Source organism: Eubalaena glacialis, chromosome 13, assembly GCF_028564815.1.
Source record: "Eubalaena glacialis isolate mEubGla1 chromosome 13, mEubGla1.1.hap2.+ XY, whole genome shotgun sequence".
NCBI classification, from domain to species: Eukaryota; Metazoa; Chordata; class Mammalia; order Artiodactyla; family Balaenidae; genus Eubalaena; species Eubalaena glacialis.
Genome location: NC_083728.1, coordinates 34509263 through 34525285, shown reverse-complemented (window position 1 = coordinate 34525285; position 16023 = coordinate 34509263).

The window sequence follows — 16023 nt, the reverse complement described above, 5'->3', positions numbered from 1 at the left end:
CCTTACATTCCATGCTGGTGTGCCCCAAGGAGGAATTTGGGTTCTGAGAAACGCCACTGTGCCTCACAAATGAAACCTGTGAACTCCCAACGGACGTCTCCCTACGGCAGTCGGAAGCTAGATGTTGAGTTCCAGCCTGAAAACAACGGACAGCTTTCCCTGTGACAATGCTGGACTTCTGGGACCATCCAGATTCACCAAGGCCTAACTTTTGCACGGCGGGGGAATGCTCTTGTGCATGTACAGCAGTCCCCACGTGAAAACCTTTCTTAGCAGATGGAGGCAGTCTTTCCCTTGTACTAGGTAGCTAGGCAGAATCATCAGATAAACATGCTTTGTCATCGAGCTTGAAAGTGGGACACTGATGGGAAAGTTCACATTTTCCCGCTTTGCAAGCGACTTGCTTTTGGCTTCAAAGCTGCCTGAACAGCACTAGCGGCCCACCTTCTCTTCACTGCAGGAGTTTCGCTGTGGGCCAAGGCTGCGTTCTCTCAATGCCAAAAATGTGCTGACAATTCCCTTCTAGAAACTCATCCTACTGCACTCCAAATTCAGCTCCGGCCAATGAAAGGTGACCTAAGGCCACAAGGTAAGATCCAGTGTTGCATATCAGCAGAGCTGGGTGTGCATTGTATCCACGAAACCATACTCTGAAATGGAGTGCCTTAACTCTGCTATGCCCCTGGGGACACATAGGACAGTCGATCGTGCACCCATTTCGCATGATGACCACTGTGTGCCTGAAGAGCGTCCTCTGGCTTCTGAGGAACCCTAGGCGAAATAGGCCCCTGGGAAGCACTCTTCCCATTCATAGCAAGGGAAAAGTACTGATTTCTGGGTTGCCAAGGAAGAGTGTCCCAGTCGTCAAAGAGCCTCGCGAAAGCAGTGCTGGGCAGACTCTGTTTGCAAGTCGACTGGCCTCAGTGACTGAAAGGAATTCCACTGCCAATACACAGTGGGTTGACGATTGAGGCCTGGACTCAGGACAGCATGCAGGCAGAAGCGAAAGCTGAGCTCTGCGTCCAGCCTGAAGACCAGTACACTTTTCACACTTAACTCTGTTGGGATGTGCAAGAGCCATGGTCACCGAGGCCTACCTAAGGTACTGAAATACTTCCCCAGTTCAGCCTAGGCAGAGGACTCTGTTGCCAAAGGATCTCCATGGAAGGGCCCTGTGGGTTCCGTGTGTTTCCTTGAGGGAGTCAGAAACGACTGAGGGTAACTATAGGAGCTCATGGTTGAAAGCAGGCTACCCTGGCAAAACCTTATTTTCCTCCGCGGTAGGCGAGACAGTTGCGGTTTGAAAGCTGCCTGAAAAACACTCCTGCTGCCCATCTTCTCTTTGCTGCCTGAAGGCGTCACCAAAGTACTATGAGTGTACTCGTATGAGGCATGCTGTCTCAGTTCCTTGCTGGGAGCTCCTCCAGGAGCACTCTGGAAATTACCAGCCAAAGAAATGGCACCCCAGGCATCAAGTAAAAGTCCAGATGTCTCCCATTGTAAGCTTAGGTGTGCCACAGTAGCGAAGAAGCATGTGTTAAAGGAATGCTTCCACTCTGTTATGTATTTCACGACGCGTTGTGCACTCACATTCGTTGTAACATCTGTGAAGGAGCACTGAACGCCGCCAACTCTTTTGTTGCCTTTGAGTCCCAGGAGGCAAAAGGGTTCGTTTGCTTTAACGCTGTGAATGTTCAGCGGTAATGGCAAAGCCCTGCCCGGATCGCTCGACAGCTCTCGTTTGTACAGCATTCAAATGGCCTCAGGAACGCCGTTCTAAGCAGCCTTACATTCCATGCTGGTGTGCCCCAAGGAGGAATTTGGGTTCTGAGAAACGCCACTGTGCCTCACAAATGAAACCTGTGAACTCCCAACGGACGTCTCCCTACGGCAGTCGGAAGCTAGATGTTGAGTTCCAGCCTGAAAACAACGGACAGCTTTCCCTGTGACAATGCTGGACTTCTGGGACCATCCAGATTCACCAAGGCCTAACTTTTGCACGGCGGGGGAATGCTCTTGTGCATGTACAGCAGTCCCCACGTGAAAACCTTTCTTAGCAGATGGAGGCAGTCTTTCCCTTGTACTAGGTAGCTAGGCAGAATCATCAGATAAACATGCTTTGTCATCGAGCTTGAAAGTGGGACACTGATGGGAAAGTTCACATTTTCCCGCTTTGCAAGCGACTTGCTTTTGGCTTCAAAGCTGCCTGAACAGCACTAGCGGCCCACCTTCTCTTCACTGCAGGAGTTTCGCTGTGGGCCAAGGCTGCGTTCTCTCAATGCCAAAAAAGTGCTGACAATTCCCTTCTAGAAACTCATCCTACTGCACTCCAAATTCAGCTCCGGCCAATGAAAGGTGACCTAAGGCCACAAGGTAAGATCCAGTGTTTCATATCAGCAGAGCTGGGTGTGCATTGTATCCACGAAACCATACTCTGAAATGGAGTGCCTTAACTCTGCTATGCCCCTGGGGACACATAGGACAGTGGATCGTGCACCCATTTCGCATGATGACCACTGTGTGCCTGAAGACTGTCCTCTGGCTTCTGAGGAACCCTAGGCGAAATAGGCCCCCGGGAAGCACTCTTCCCATTCATAGCAAGGGAAAAGTACTGCTTTCTGGGTTGCCAAGGAAGAGTGTCCCAGTCGTCAAAGAGCCTCGCGAAAGCAGTGCTGGGCAGACTCTGTTTGCAAGTCGACTGGCCTCAGTGACTGAAAGGGAACTCCACTGCCAATACACAGTGGGTTGACGATTGAGGCCTGGACTCAGGACAGCATGCAGGCAGAAGCGAAAGCTGAGCTCTGCGTCCAGCCTGAAGACCAGTACACTTTTCACACTTAACTCTGTTGGGATGTGCAAGAGCCATGGTCACCGAGGCCTACCTAAGGTACTGAAATACTTCCCCAGATTAGCCTAGGCAGAGGACTCTGTTGCCAAAGGATCTCCATGGAAGGGCCCTGTGAGTTCCGTGTGTTTCCTTGAGGGAGTCAGAAACGACTGAGGGTAACTATAGGAGCTCATGGTTGAAAGCAGGCTACCCTGGCAAAACCTTATTTTCCTCCGCGGTAGGCGAGACAGTTGCGGTTTGAAAGCTGCCTGAAAAACACTCCTGCTGCCCATCTTCTCTTTGCTGCCTGAAGGCGTCACCAAAGTACTATGAGTGTACTCGTATGAGGCATGCTGTCTCAGTTCCTTGCTGGAAGCTCCTCCAGGAGCACTCTGGAACTTACCAGCCAAAGAAATGGCACCCCAGGCCTCATGGAAAAGTCCAGATTTCTCCCATTGCAAGCTTAGTTGTGCCATAGTAGCGAAGAAGCATGTGTTAAAGGAAAGCTGCAACACGGTTACATATTTCGACTCGTTGGGCACTCACGTTCTTTGTAACATCTGTGAAGGGGCACTGAACGCCGCCAACTCTTCTCTTGCCTTTGAGTCCCAGGAGGCAAACGGGTTCGTTTGCTTTAACGCTGTGAATGTGCAGCGGTAATGGCAAAGCCCTGCCCGGATCGCTCGACAGCTCTCGTTTGTACAGCATTCAAACGGCCTCAGGAACGCCGTTCTAAGCAGCCTTACATTCCATGCTGGTGTGCCCAAGGAGGAATTTGGATTCTTCTGAGAAACACCACTGTGCCTCACTAATGAAACCTGTGAAAACCCAAAGGACCTCTCCCTACGGCAGTCGGAAGCTAGATGTTGAGTTCCAGACTGAAAACACCGGACAGCTTTCCCTGTGTCTTTGTTGGAATTCTGGGACCATCCAGATTCACAAGGCCTAACTTTTGCACGGCGGGGGAATGCTCTTGTGCATGTACAGCAGTCCCCACGTGAAAACCTTTCTTAGCAGATGGAGGCAGTCTTTCCCTTGTACTAGGTAGCTAGGCAGAATCATCAGATAAACATGCTTTGTCATCGAGCTTGAAAGTGGGACACTGATGGGAAAGTTCACGTTTTCCCGCTTTGCAAGCGACTTGCTTTTGGCTTCAAAGCTGCCTGAACAGCACTAGCGGCCCACGTTCTCTTCACTGCAGGACTTTCGCTGTGGGCCAAGGTTGCGTTCTCTCAATGCCAAAAATGTGCTGACAATTCCCTTCTAGAAACTCATCCTACTGCACTCCAAATTCAGCTCCGGCCAATGAAAGGTGACCTAAGGCCACAAGGTAAGATCCAGTGTTTCATATCAGCAGAGCTGGGTGTGCATTGTATCCACGAAACCATACTCTGAAATGGAGTGCCTTAACTCTGCTATGCCCCTGGCGACACATAGGACAGTGGATCGTGCACCCATTTTGCATGATGACCACTGTGTGCCTGAAGAGCGTCCTCTGGCTTCTGAGGAACCCTAGGCGAAATAGGCCCCTGGGAAGCACTCTTCCCATTCATAGCAAGGGAAAAGTACTGATTTCTGGGTTGCCAAGGAAGAGTGTCCCAGTCGTCAAAGAGCCTCGCGAAAGCAGTGCTGGGCAGACTCTGTTTGCAAGTCGACTGGCCTCAGTGACTGAAAGGGAATTCCACTGCTAATACACAGTGTGCTGACGATTGAGGCCTGGACTCAGGACAGCATGCAGGCAGAAGCGAAAGCTGAGCTCTGCGTCCAGCCTGAAGACCAGTACACTTTTCACACTTAACTCTGTTGGGATGTGCAAGAGCCATGGTCACCGAGGCCTACCTAAGGTACTGAAATACTTCCCCAGTTCAGCCTAGGCAGAGGACTCTGTTGCCAAAGGATCTCCATGGAAGGGCCCTGTGGGTTCCGTGTGTTTCCTTGAGGGAGTCAGAAACGACTGAGGGTAACTATAGGAGCTCATGGTTGAAAGCAGGCTACCCTGGCAAAACCTTATTTTCCTCCGCGGTAGGCGAGACAGTTGCGGTTTGAAAGCTGCCTGAAAAACACTCCTGCTGCCCATCTTCTCTTTGCTGCCTGAAGGCGTCACCAAAGTACTATGAGTGTACTCGTATGAGGCATGCTGTCTCAGTTCCTTGCTGGGAGCTCCTCCAGGAGCACTCTGGAAATTACCAGCCAAAGAAATGGCACCCCAGGCATCAAGTAAAAGTCCAGATGTCTCCCATTGTAAGCTTAGGTGTGCCATAGTAGCGAAGAAGCATGTGTTAAAGGAATGCTTCCACTCTGTTATGTATTTCACGACGCGTTGTGCACTCACATTCGTTGTAACATCTGTGAAGGAGCACTGAACGCCGCCAACTCTTTTGTTGCCTTTGAGTCCCAGGAGGCAAAAGGGTTCGTTTGCTTTAACGCTGTGAATGTTCAGCGGTAATGGCAAAGCCCTGCCCGGATCGCTCGACAGCTCTCGTTTGTACAGCATTCAAATGGCCTCAGGAACGCCGTTCTAAGCAGCCTTACATTCCATGCTGGTGTGCCCCAAGGAGGAATTTGGGTTCTGAGAAACGCCACTGTGCCTCACAAATGAAACCTGTGAACTCCCAACGGACGTCTCCCTACGGCAGTCGGAAGCTAGATGTTGAGTTCCAGCCTGAAAACAACGGACAGCTTTCCCTGTGACAATGCTGGACTTCTGGGACCATCCAGATTCACCAAGGCCTAACTTTTGCACGGCGGGGGAATGCTCTTGTGCATGTACAGCAGTCCCCACGTGAAAACCTTTCTTAGCAGATGGAGGCAGTCTTTCCCTTGTACTAGGTAGCTAGGCAGAATCATCAGATAAACATGCTTTGTCATCGAGCTTGAAAGTGGGACACTGATGGGAAAGTTCACATTTTCCCGCTTTGCAAGCGACTTGCTTTTGGCTTCAAAGCTGCCTGAACAGCACTAGCGGCCCACCTTCTCTTCACTGCAGGAGTTTCGCTGTGGGCCAAGGCTGCGTTCTCTCAATGCCAAAAATGTGCTGACAATTCCCTTCTAGAAACTCATCCTACTGCACTCCAAATTCAGCTCCGGCCAATGAAAGGTGACCTAAGGCCACAAGGTAAGATCCAGTGTTGCATATCAGCAGAGCTGGGTGTGCATTGTATCCACGAAACCATACTCTGAAATGGAGTGCCTTAACTCTGCTATGCCCCTGGGGACACATAGGACAGTCGATCGTGCACCCATTTCGCATGATGACCACTGTGTGCCTGAAGAGTGTCCTCTGGCTTCTGAGGAACCCTAGGCGAAATAGGCCCCTGGGAAGCACTCTTCCCATTCATAGCAAGGGAAAAGTACTGATTTCTGGGTTGCCAAGGAAGAGTGTCCCAGTCGTCAAAGAGCCTCGCGAAAGCAGTGCTGGGCAGACTCTGTTTGCAAGTCGACTGGCCTCAGTGACTGAAAGGAATTCCACTGCCAATACACAGTGGGTTGACGATTGAGGCCTGGACTCAGGACAGCATGCAGGCAGAAGCGAAAGCTGAGCTCTGCGTCCAGCCTGAAGACCAGTACACTTTTCACACTTAACTCTGTTGGGATGTGCAAGAGCCATGGTCACCGAGGCCTACCTAAGGTACTGAAATACTTCCCCAGTTCAGCCTAGGCAGAGGACTCTGTTGTCAAAGGATCTCCATGGAAGGGCCCTGTGAGTTCCGTGTGTTTCCTTGAGGTAGTCAGAAACGACTGAGGGTAACTATAGGAGCTCATGGTTGAAAGCAGGCTACCCTGGCAAAACCTTATTTTCCTCCGCGGTAGGCGAGACAGTTGCGGTTTGAAAGCTGCCTGAAAAACACTCCTGCTGCCCATCTTCTCTTTGCTGCCTGAAGGCGTCACGAAAGTACTATGAGTGTACTCGTATGAGGCATGCTGTCTCAGTTCCTTGCTGGAAGCTCCTCCAGGAGCACTCTGGAACTTACCAGCCAAAGAAATGGCACCCCAGGCCTCATGGAAAAGTCCAGATTTCTCCCATTGCAAGCTTAGTTGTGCCATAGTAGCGAAGAAGCATGTGTTAAAGGAAAGCTGCAACACGGTTACATATTTCGACTCGTTGGGCACTCACGTTCTTTGTAACATCTGTGAAGGGGCACTGAACGCCGCCAACTCTTCTCTTGCCTTTGAGTCCCAGGAGGCAAATGGGTTCGTTTGCTTTAACGCTGTGAATGTGCAGCGGTAATGGCAAAGCCCTGCCCGGATCGCTCGACAGCTCTCGTTTGTACAGCATTCAAACGGCCTCAGGAACGCCGTTCTAAGCAGCCTTACATTCCATGCTGGTGTGCCCCAAGGAGGAATTTGGATTCTTCTGAGAAACACCACTGTGCCTCACTAATGAAACCTGTGAAAACCCAAAGGACCTCTCCCTACGGCAGTCGGAAGCTAGATGTTGAGTTCCAGACTGAAAACACCGGACAGCTTTCCCTGTGTCTTTGTTGGAATTCTGGGACCATCCAGATTCACAAGGCCTAACTTTTGCACGGCGAGGGAATGCTCTTGTGCATGTACAGCATTCCCCACGTGAAAACCTTTCTTAGCAGATGGAGGCAGTCTTTCCCTTGTACTAGGTAGCTAGGCAGAATCATCAGATAAACATGCTTTGTCATCGAGCTTGAAAGTGGGACACTGATGGGAAAGTTCACATTTTCCCGCTTTGCAAGCGACTTGCTTTTGGCTTCAAAGCTGCCTGAACAGCACTAGCGGCCCACCTTCTCTTCACTGCAGGACTTTCGCTGTGGGCCAAGGTTGCGTTCTCTCAATGCCAAAAATGTGCTGACAATTCCCTTCTAGAAACTCATCCTACTGCACTCCAAATTCAGCTCCGGCCAATGAAAGGTGACCTAAGGCCACAAGGTAAGATCCAGTGTTTCATATCAGCAGAGCTGGGTGTGCATTGTATCCACGAAACCATACTCTGAAATGGAGTGCCTTAACTCTGCTATGCCCCTGGGGACACATAGGACAGTCGATCGTGCACCCATTTCGCATGATGACCACTGTGTGCCTGAAGAGCGTCCTCTGGCTTCTGAGGAACCCTAGGCGAAATAGGCCCCTGGGAAGCACTCTTCCCATTCATAGCAAGGGAAAAGTACTGATTTCTGGGTTGCCAAGGAAGAGTGTCCCAGTCGTCAAAGAGCCTCGCGAAAGCAGTGCTGGGCAGACTCTGTTTGCAAGTCGACTGGCCTCAGTGACTGAAAGGGAACTCCACTGCTAATACACAGTGTGCTGACGATTGAGGCCTGGACTCAGGACAGCATGCAGGCAGAAGCGAAAGCTGACCTCTGCGTCCAGCCTGAAGACCAGTACACTTTTCACACTTAAATCTGTTGGGATGTGCAAGAGCCATGGTCACCGAGGCCTACCTAAGGTACTGAAATACTTCCCCAGTTCAGCCTAGGCAGAGGACTCTGTTGCCAAAGGATCTCCATGGAAGGGCCCTGTGAGTTCCGTGTGTTTCCATGAGGGAGTCAGAAACGACTGAGGGTAACTATAGGAGCTCATGGTTGAAAGCAGGCTACCCTGGCAAAACCTTATTTTCCTCCGCGGTAGGCGAGACAGTTGCGGTTTGAAAGCTGCCTGAAAAACACTCCTGCTGCCCATCTTCTCTTTGCTGCCTGAAGGCGTCACCAAAGTACTATGAGTGTACTCGTATGAGGCATGCTGTCTCAGTTCCTTGCTGGAAGCTCCTCCAGGAGCACTCTGGAACTTACCAGCCAAAGAAATGGCACCCCAGGCCTCATGGAAAAGTCCAGATTTCTCCCATTGCAAGCTTAGTTGTGCCATAGTAGCGAAGAAGCATGTGTTAAAGGAAAGCTGCAACACGGTTACATATTTCGACTCGTTGGGCACTCACGTTCTTTGTAACATCTGTGAAGGGGCACTGAACGCCGCCAACTCTTCTCTTGCCTTTGAGTCCCAGGAGGCAAATGGGTTCGTTTGCTTTAACGCTGTGAATGTGCAGCGGTAATGGCAAAGCCCTGCCCGGATCGCTCGACAGCTCTCGTTTGTACAGCATTCAAACGGCCTAGGAACGCCGTTCTAAGCAGCCTTACATTCCATGCTGGTGTGCCCAAGGAGGAATTTGGATTCTTCTGAGAAACACCACTGTGCCTCACTAATGAAACCTGTGAAAACCCAAAGGACCTCTCCCTACGGCAGTCGGAAGCTAGATGTTGAGTTCCAGACTGAAAACACCGGACAGCTTTCCCTGTGTCTTTGTTGGAATTCTGGGACCATCCAGATTCACAAGGCCTAACTTTTGCACGGCGGGGGAATGCTCTTGTGAATGTACAGCATTCCCCACGTGAAAACCTTTCTTAGCAGATGGAGGCAGTCTTTCCCTTGTACTAGGTAGCTAGGCAGAATCATCAGATAAACATGCTTTGTCATCGAGCTTGAAAGTGGGACACTGATGGGAAAATTCACATTTTCCCGCTTTGCAAGCGACTTGCTTTTGGCTTCAAAGCTGCCTGAACAGCACTAGCGGCCCACGTTCTCTTCACTGCAGGACTTTCGCTGTGGGCCAAGGTTGCGTTCTCTCAATGCCAAAAATGTGCTGACAATTCCCTTCTAGAAACTCATCCTACTGCACTCCAAATTCAGCTCCGGCCAATGAAAGGTGACCTAAGGCCACAAGGTAAGATCCAGTGTTTCATATCAGCAGAGCTGGGTGTGCATTGTATCCACGAAACCATACTCTGAAATGGAGTGCCTTAACTCTGCTATGCCCCTGGGGACACATAGGACAGTCGATCGTGCACCCATTTCGCATGATGACCACTGTGTGCCTGAAGAGCGTCCTCTGGCTTCTGAGGAACCCTAGGCGAAATAGGCCCCTGGGAAGCACTCTTCCCATTCATAGCAAGGGAAAAGTACTGATTTCTGGGTTGCCAAGGAAGAGTGTCCCAGTCGTCAAAGAGCCTCGCGAAAGCAGTGCTGGGCAGACTCTGTTTGCAAGTCGACTGGCCTCAGTGACTGAAAGGGAATTCCACTGCTAATACACAGTGTGCTGACGATTGAGGCCTGGACTCAGGACAGCATGCAGGCAGAAGCGAAAGCTGAGCTCTGCGTCCAGCCTGAAGACCAGTACACTTTTCACACTTAACTCTGTTGGGATGTGCAAGAGCCATGGTCACCGAGGCCTACCTAAGGTACTGAAATACTTCCCCAGTTCATCCTAGGCAGAGGACTCTGTTGCCAAAGGATCTCCATGGAAGGGCCCTGTGAGTTCCGTGTGTTTCCTTGAGGGAGTCAGAAACGACTGAGGGTAACTATAGGAGCTCATGGTTGAAAGCAGGCTACCCTGGCAAAACCTTATTTTCCTCCGCGGTAGGCGAGACAGTTGCGGTTTGAAAGCTGCCTGAAAAACACTCCTGCTGCCCATCTTCTCTTTGCTGCCTGAAGGCGTCACCAAAGTACTATGAGTGTACTCGTATGAGGCATGCTGTCTCAGTTCCTTGCTGGGAGCTCCTCCAGGAGCACTCTGGAACTTACCAGCCAAAGAAATGGCACCCCAGGCATCAAGTAAAAGTCCAGATGTCTCCCATTGTAAGCTTAGGTGTGCCATAGTAGCGAAGAAGCATGTGTTAAAGGAATGCTTCCACTCTGTTATGTATTTCACGACGCGTTGTGCACTCACATTCGTTGTAACATCTGTGAAGGGGCACTGAACGCCGCCAACTCTTTTGTTGCCTTTGAGTCCCAGGAGGCAAAAGGGTTCGTTTGCTTTAACGCTGTGAATGTGCAGCGGTAATGGCAAAGCCCTGCCCGGATCGCTCGACAGCTCTCGTTTGTACAGCATTCAAATGGCCTCAGGAACGCCGTTCTAAGCAGCCTTACATTCCATGCTGGTGTGCCCCAAGGAGGAATTTGGGTTCTGAGAAACGCCACTGTGCCTCACAAATGAAACCTGTGAACTCCCAACGGACGTCTCCCTACGGCAGTCGGAAGCTAGATGTTGAGTTCCAGACTGAAAACACCGGACAGCTTTCCCTGTGTCTTTGTTGGAATTCTGGGACCATCCAGATTCACCAAGGCCTAACTTTTGCACGGCGGGGGAATGCTCTTGTGCATGTACAGCATTCCCCACGTGAAAACCTTTCTTAGCAGATGGAGGCAGTCTTTCCCTTGTACTAGGTAGCTAGGCAGAATCATCAGATAAACATGCTTTGTCATCGAGCTTGAAAGTGGGACACTGATGGGAAAGTTCACATTTTCCCGCTTTGCAAGCGACTTGCTTTTGGCTTCAAAGCTGCCTGAACAGCACTAGCGGCCCACCTTCTCTTCACTGCAGGACTTTCGCTGTGGGCCAAGGTTGCGTTCTCTCAATGCCAAAAATGTGCTGACAATTCCCTTCTAGAAACTCATCCTACTGCACTCCAAATTCAGCTCCGGCCAATGAAAGGTGACCTAAGGCCACAAGGTAAGATCCAGTGTTTCATATCAGCAGAGCTGGGTGTGCATTGTATCCACGAAACCATACTCTGAAATGGAGTGCCTTAACTCTGCTATGCCCCTGGGGACACATAGGACAGTGGATCGTGCACCCATTTCGCATGATGACCACTGTGTGCCTGAAGAGCGTCCTCTGGCTTCTGAGGAACCCTAGGCGAAATAGGCCCCTGGGAAGCACTCTTCCCATTCATAGCAAGGGAAAAGTACTGATTTCTGGGTTGCCAAGGAAGAGTGTCCCAGTCGTCAAAGAGCCTCGCGAAAGCAGTGCTGGGCAGACTCTGTTTGCAAGTCGACTGGCCTCAGTGACTGAAAGACAACTCCACTGCTAATACACAGTGTGCTGACGATTGAGGCCTGGACTGAAGACAGCACGCAGGCAGAATCGAAAGCTGAGCTCTGCGTCCAGCCTGAAGACCAGTACACTTTTCACACTTAAATCTGTTGGGATGTGCAAGAGCCATGGTCACCGAGGCCTACCTAAGGTACTGAAATACTTCCCCAGTTCAGCCTAGGCAGAGGACTCTGTTGCCAAAGGATCTCCATGGAAGGGCCCTGTGAGTTCCGTGTGTTTCCATGAGGGAGTCAGAAACGACTGAGGGTAACTATAGGAGCTCATGGTTGAAAGCAGGCTACCCTGGCAAAACCTTATTTTCCTCCGCGGTAGGCGAGACAGTTGCGGTTTGAAAGCTGCCTGAAAAACACTCCTGCTGCCCATCTTCTCTTTGCTGCCTGAAGGCGTCACCAAAGTACTATGAGTGTACTCGTATGAGGCATGCTGTCTCAGTTCCTTGCTGGAAGCTCCTCCAGGAGCACTCTGGAACTTACCAGCCAAAGAAATGGCACCCCAGGCCTCATGGAAAAGTCCAGATTTCTCCCATTGCAAGCTTAGTTGTGCCATAGTAGCGAAGAAGCATGTGTTAAAGGAAAGCTGCAACACGGTTACATATTTCGACTCGTTGGGCACTCACGTTCTTTGTAACATCTGTGAAGGGGCACTGAACGCCGCCAACTCTTCTCTTGCCTTTGAGTCCCAGGAGGCAAATGGGTTCGTTTGCTTTAACGCTGTGAATGTGCAGCGGTAATGGCAAAGCCCTGCCCGGATCGCTCGACAGCTCTCGTTTGTACAGCATTCAAACGGCCTAGGAACGCCGTTCTAAGCAGCCTTACATTCCATGCTGGTGTGCCCAAGGAGGAATTTGGATTCTTCTGAGAAACACCACTGTGCCTCACTAATGAAACCTGTGAAAACCCAAAGGACCTCTCCCTACGGCAGTCGGAAGCTAGATGTTGAGTTCCAGACTGAAAACACCGGACAGCTTTCCCTGTGTCTTTGTTGGAATTCTGGGACCATCCAGATTCACAAGGCCTAACTTTTGCACGGCGGGGGAATGCTCTTGTGAATGTACAGCATTCCCCACGTGAAAACCTTTCTTAGCAGATGGAGGCAGTCTTTCCCTTGTACTAGGTAGCTAGGCAGAATCATCAGATAAACATGCTTTGTCATCGAGCTTGAAAGTGGGACACTGATGGGAAAATTCACATTTTCCCGCTTTGCAAGCGACTTGCTTTTGGCTTCAAAGCTGCCTGAACAGCACTAGCGGCCCACGTTCTCTTCACTGCAGGACTTTCGCTGTGGGCCAAGGTTGCGTTCTCTCAATGCCAAAAATGTGCTGACAATTCCCTTCTAGAAACTCATCCTACTGCACTCCAAATTCAGCTCCGGCCAATGAAAGGTGACCTAAGGCCACAAGGTAAGATCCAGTGTTTCATATCAGCAGAGCTGGGTGTGCATTGTATCCACGAAACCATACTCTGAAATGGAGTGCCTTAACTCTGCTATGCCCCTGGGGACACATAGGACAGTCGATCGTGCACCCATTTCGCATGATGACCACTGTGTGCCTGAAGAGCGTCCTCTGGCTTCTGAGGAACCCTAGGCGAAATAGGCCCCTGGGAAGCACTCTTCCCATTCATAGCAAGGGAAAAGTACTGATTTCTGGGTTGCCAAGGAAGAGTGTCCCAGTCGTCAAAGAGCCTCGCGAAAGCAGTGCTGGGCAGACTCTGTTTGCAAGTCGACTGGCCTCAGTGACTGAAAGGGAATTCCACTGCTAATACACAGTGTGCTGACGATTGAGGCCTGGACTCAGGACAGCATGCAGGCAGAAGCGAAAGCTGAGCTCTGCGTCCAGCCTGAAGACCAGTACACTTTTCACACTTAACTCTGTTGGGATGTGCAAGAGCCATGGTCACCGAGGCCTACCTAAGGTACTGAAATACTTCCCAAGTTCATCCTAGGCAGAGGACTCTGTTGCCAAAGGATCTCCATGGAAGGGCCCTGTGAGTTCCGTGTGTTTCCTTGAGGGAGTCAGAAACGACTGAGGGTAACTATAGGAGCTCATGGTTGAAAGCAGGCTACCCTGGCAAAACCTTATTTTCCTCCGCGGTAGGCGAGACAGTTGCGGTTTGAAAGCTGCCTGAAAAACACTCCTGCTGCCCATCTTCTCTTTGCTGCCTGAAGGCGTCACCAAAGTACTATGAGTGTACTCGTATGAGGCATGCTGTCTCAGTTCCTTGCTGGGAGCTCCTCCAGGAGCACTCTGGAACTTACCAGCCAAAGAAATGGCACCCCAGGCATCAAGTAAAAGTCCAGATGTCTCCCATTGTAAGCTTAGGTGTGCCATAGTAGCGAAGAAGCATGTGTTAAAGGAATGCTTCCACTCTGTTATGTATTTCACGACGCGTTGTGCACTCACATTCGTTGTAACATCTGTGAAGGGGCACTGAACGCCGCCAACTCTTTTGTTGCCTTTGAGTCCCAGGAGGCAAAAGGGTTCGTTTGCTTTAACGCTGTGAATGTGCAGCGGTAATGGCAAAGCCCTGCCCGGATCGCTCGACAGCTCTCGTTTGTACAGCATTCAAATGGCCTCAGGAACGCCGTTCTAAGCAGCCTTACATTCCATGCTGGTGTGCCCCAAGGAGGAATTTGGGTTCTGAGAAACGCCACTGTGCCTCACAAATGAAACCTGTGAACTCCCAACGGACGTCTCCCTACGGCAGTCGGAAGCTAGATGTTGAGTTCCAGACTGAAAACACCGGACAGCTTTCCCTGTGTCTTTGTTGGAATTCTGGGACCATCCAGATTCACCAAGGCCTAACTTTTGCACGGCGGGGGAATGCTCTTGTGCATGTACAGCATTCCCCACGTGAAAACCTTTCTTAGCAGATGGAGGCAGTCTTTCCCTTGTACTAGGTAGCTAGGCAGAATCATCAGATAAACATGCTTTGTCATCGAGCTTGAAAGTGGGACACTGATGGGAAAGTTCACATTTTCCCGCTTTGCAAGCGACTTGCTTTTGGCTTCAAAGCTGCCTGAACAGCACTAGCGGCCCACCTTCTCTTCACTGCAGGACTTTCGCTGTGGGCCAAGGTTGCGTTCTCTCAATGCCAAAAATGTGCTGACAATTCCCTTCTAGAAACTCATCCTACTGCACTCCAAATTCAGCTCCGGCCAATGAAAGGTGACCTAAGGCCACAAGGTAAGATCCAGTGTTTCATATCAGCAGAGCTGGGTGTGCATTGTATCCACGAAACCATACTCTGAAATGGAGTGCCTTAACTCTGCTATGCCCCTGGGGACACATAGGACAGTGGATCGTGCACCCATTTCGCATGATGACCACTGTGTGCCTGAAGAGCGTCCTCTGGCTTCTGAGGAACCCTAGGCGAAATAGGCCCCTGGGAAGCACTCTTCCCATTCATAGCAAGGGAAAAGTACTGATTTCTGGGTTGCCAAGGAAGAGTGTCCCAGTCGTCAAAGAGCCTCGCGAAAGCAGTGCTGGGCAGACTCTGTTTGCAAGTCGACTGGCCTCAGTGACTGAAAGACAACTCCACTGCTAATACACAGTGTGCTGACGATTGAGGCCTGGACTGAAGACAGCACGCAGGCAGAAGCGAAAGCTGAGCTCTGCGTCCAGCCTGAAGACCAGTACACTTTTCACACTTAACTCTGTTGGGATGTGCAAGAGCCATGGTCACCGAGGCCTACCTAAGGTACTGAAATACTTCCCCAGTTCAGCCTAGGCAGAGGACTCTGTTGCCAAAGGATCTCCATGGAAGGGCCCTGTGGGTTCCGTGTGTTTCCTTGAGGGAGTCAGAAACGACTGAGGGTAACTATAGGAGCTCATGGTTGAAAGCAGGCTACCCTGGCAAAACCTTATTTTCCTCCGCGGTAGGCGAGACAGTTGCGGTTTGAAAGCTGCCTGAAAAACACTCCTGCTGCCCATCTTCTCTTTGCTGCCTGAAGGCGTCACCAAAGTACTATGAGTGTACTCGTATGAGGCATGCTGTCTCAGTTCCTTGCTGGGAGCTCCTCCAGGAGCACTCTGGAAATTACCAGCCAAAGAAATGGCACCCCAGGCATCAAGTAAAAGTCCAGATGTCTCCCATTGTAAGCTTAGGTGTGCCATAGTAGCGAAGAAGCATGTGTTAAAGGAATGCTTCCACTCTGTTATGTATTTCACGACGCGTTGTGCACTCACATTCGTTGTAACATCTGTGAAGGGACACTGAACGCCGCCAACTCTTCTCTTGCCTTTGAGTCCCAGGAGGCAAACGGGTTCGTTTGCTTTAACGCTGTGAATGTGCAGCGGTAATGGCAAAGCCCTGCCCGGATCGCTCGACAGCTCTCGTTTGTACAG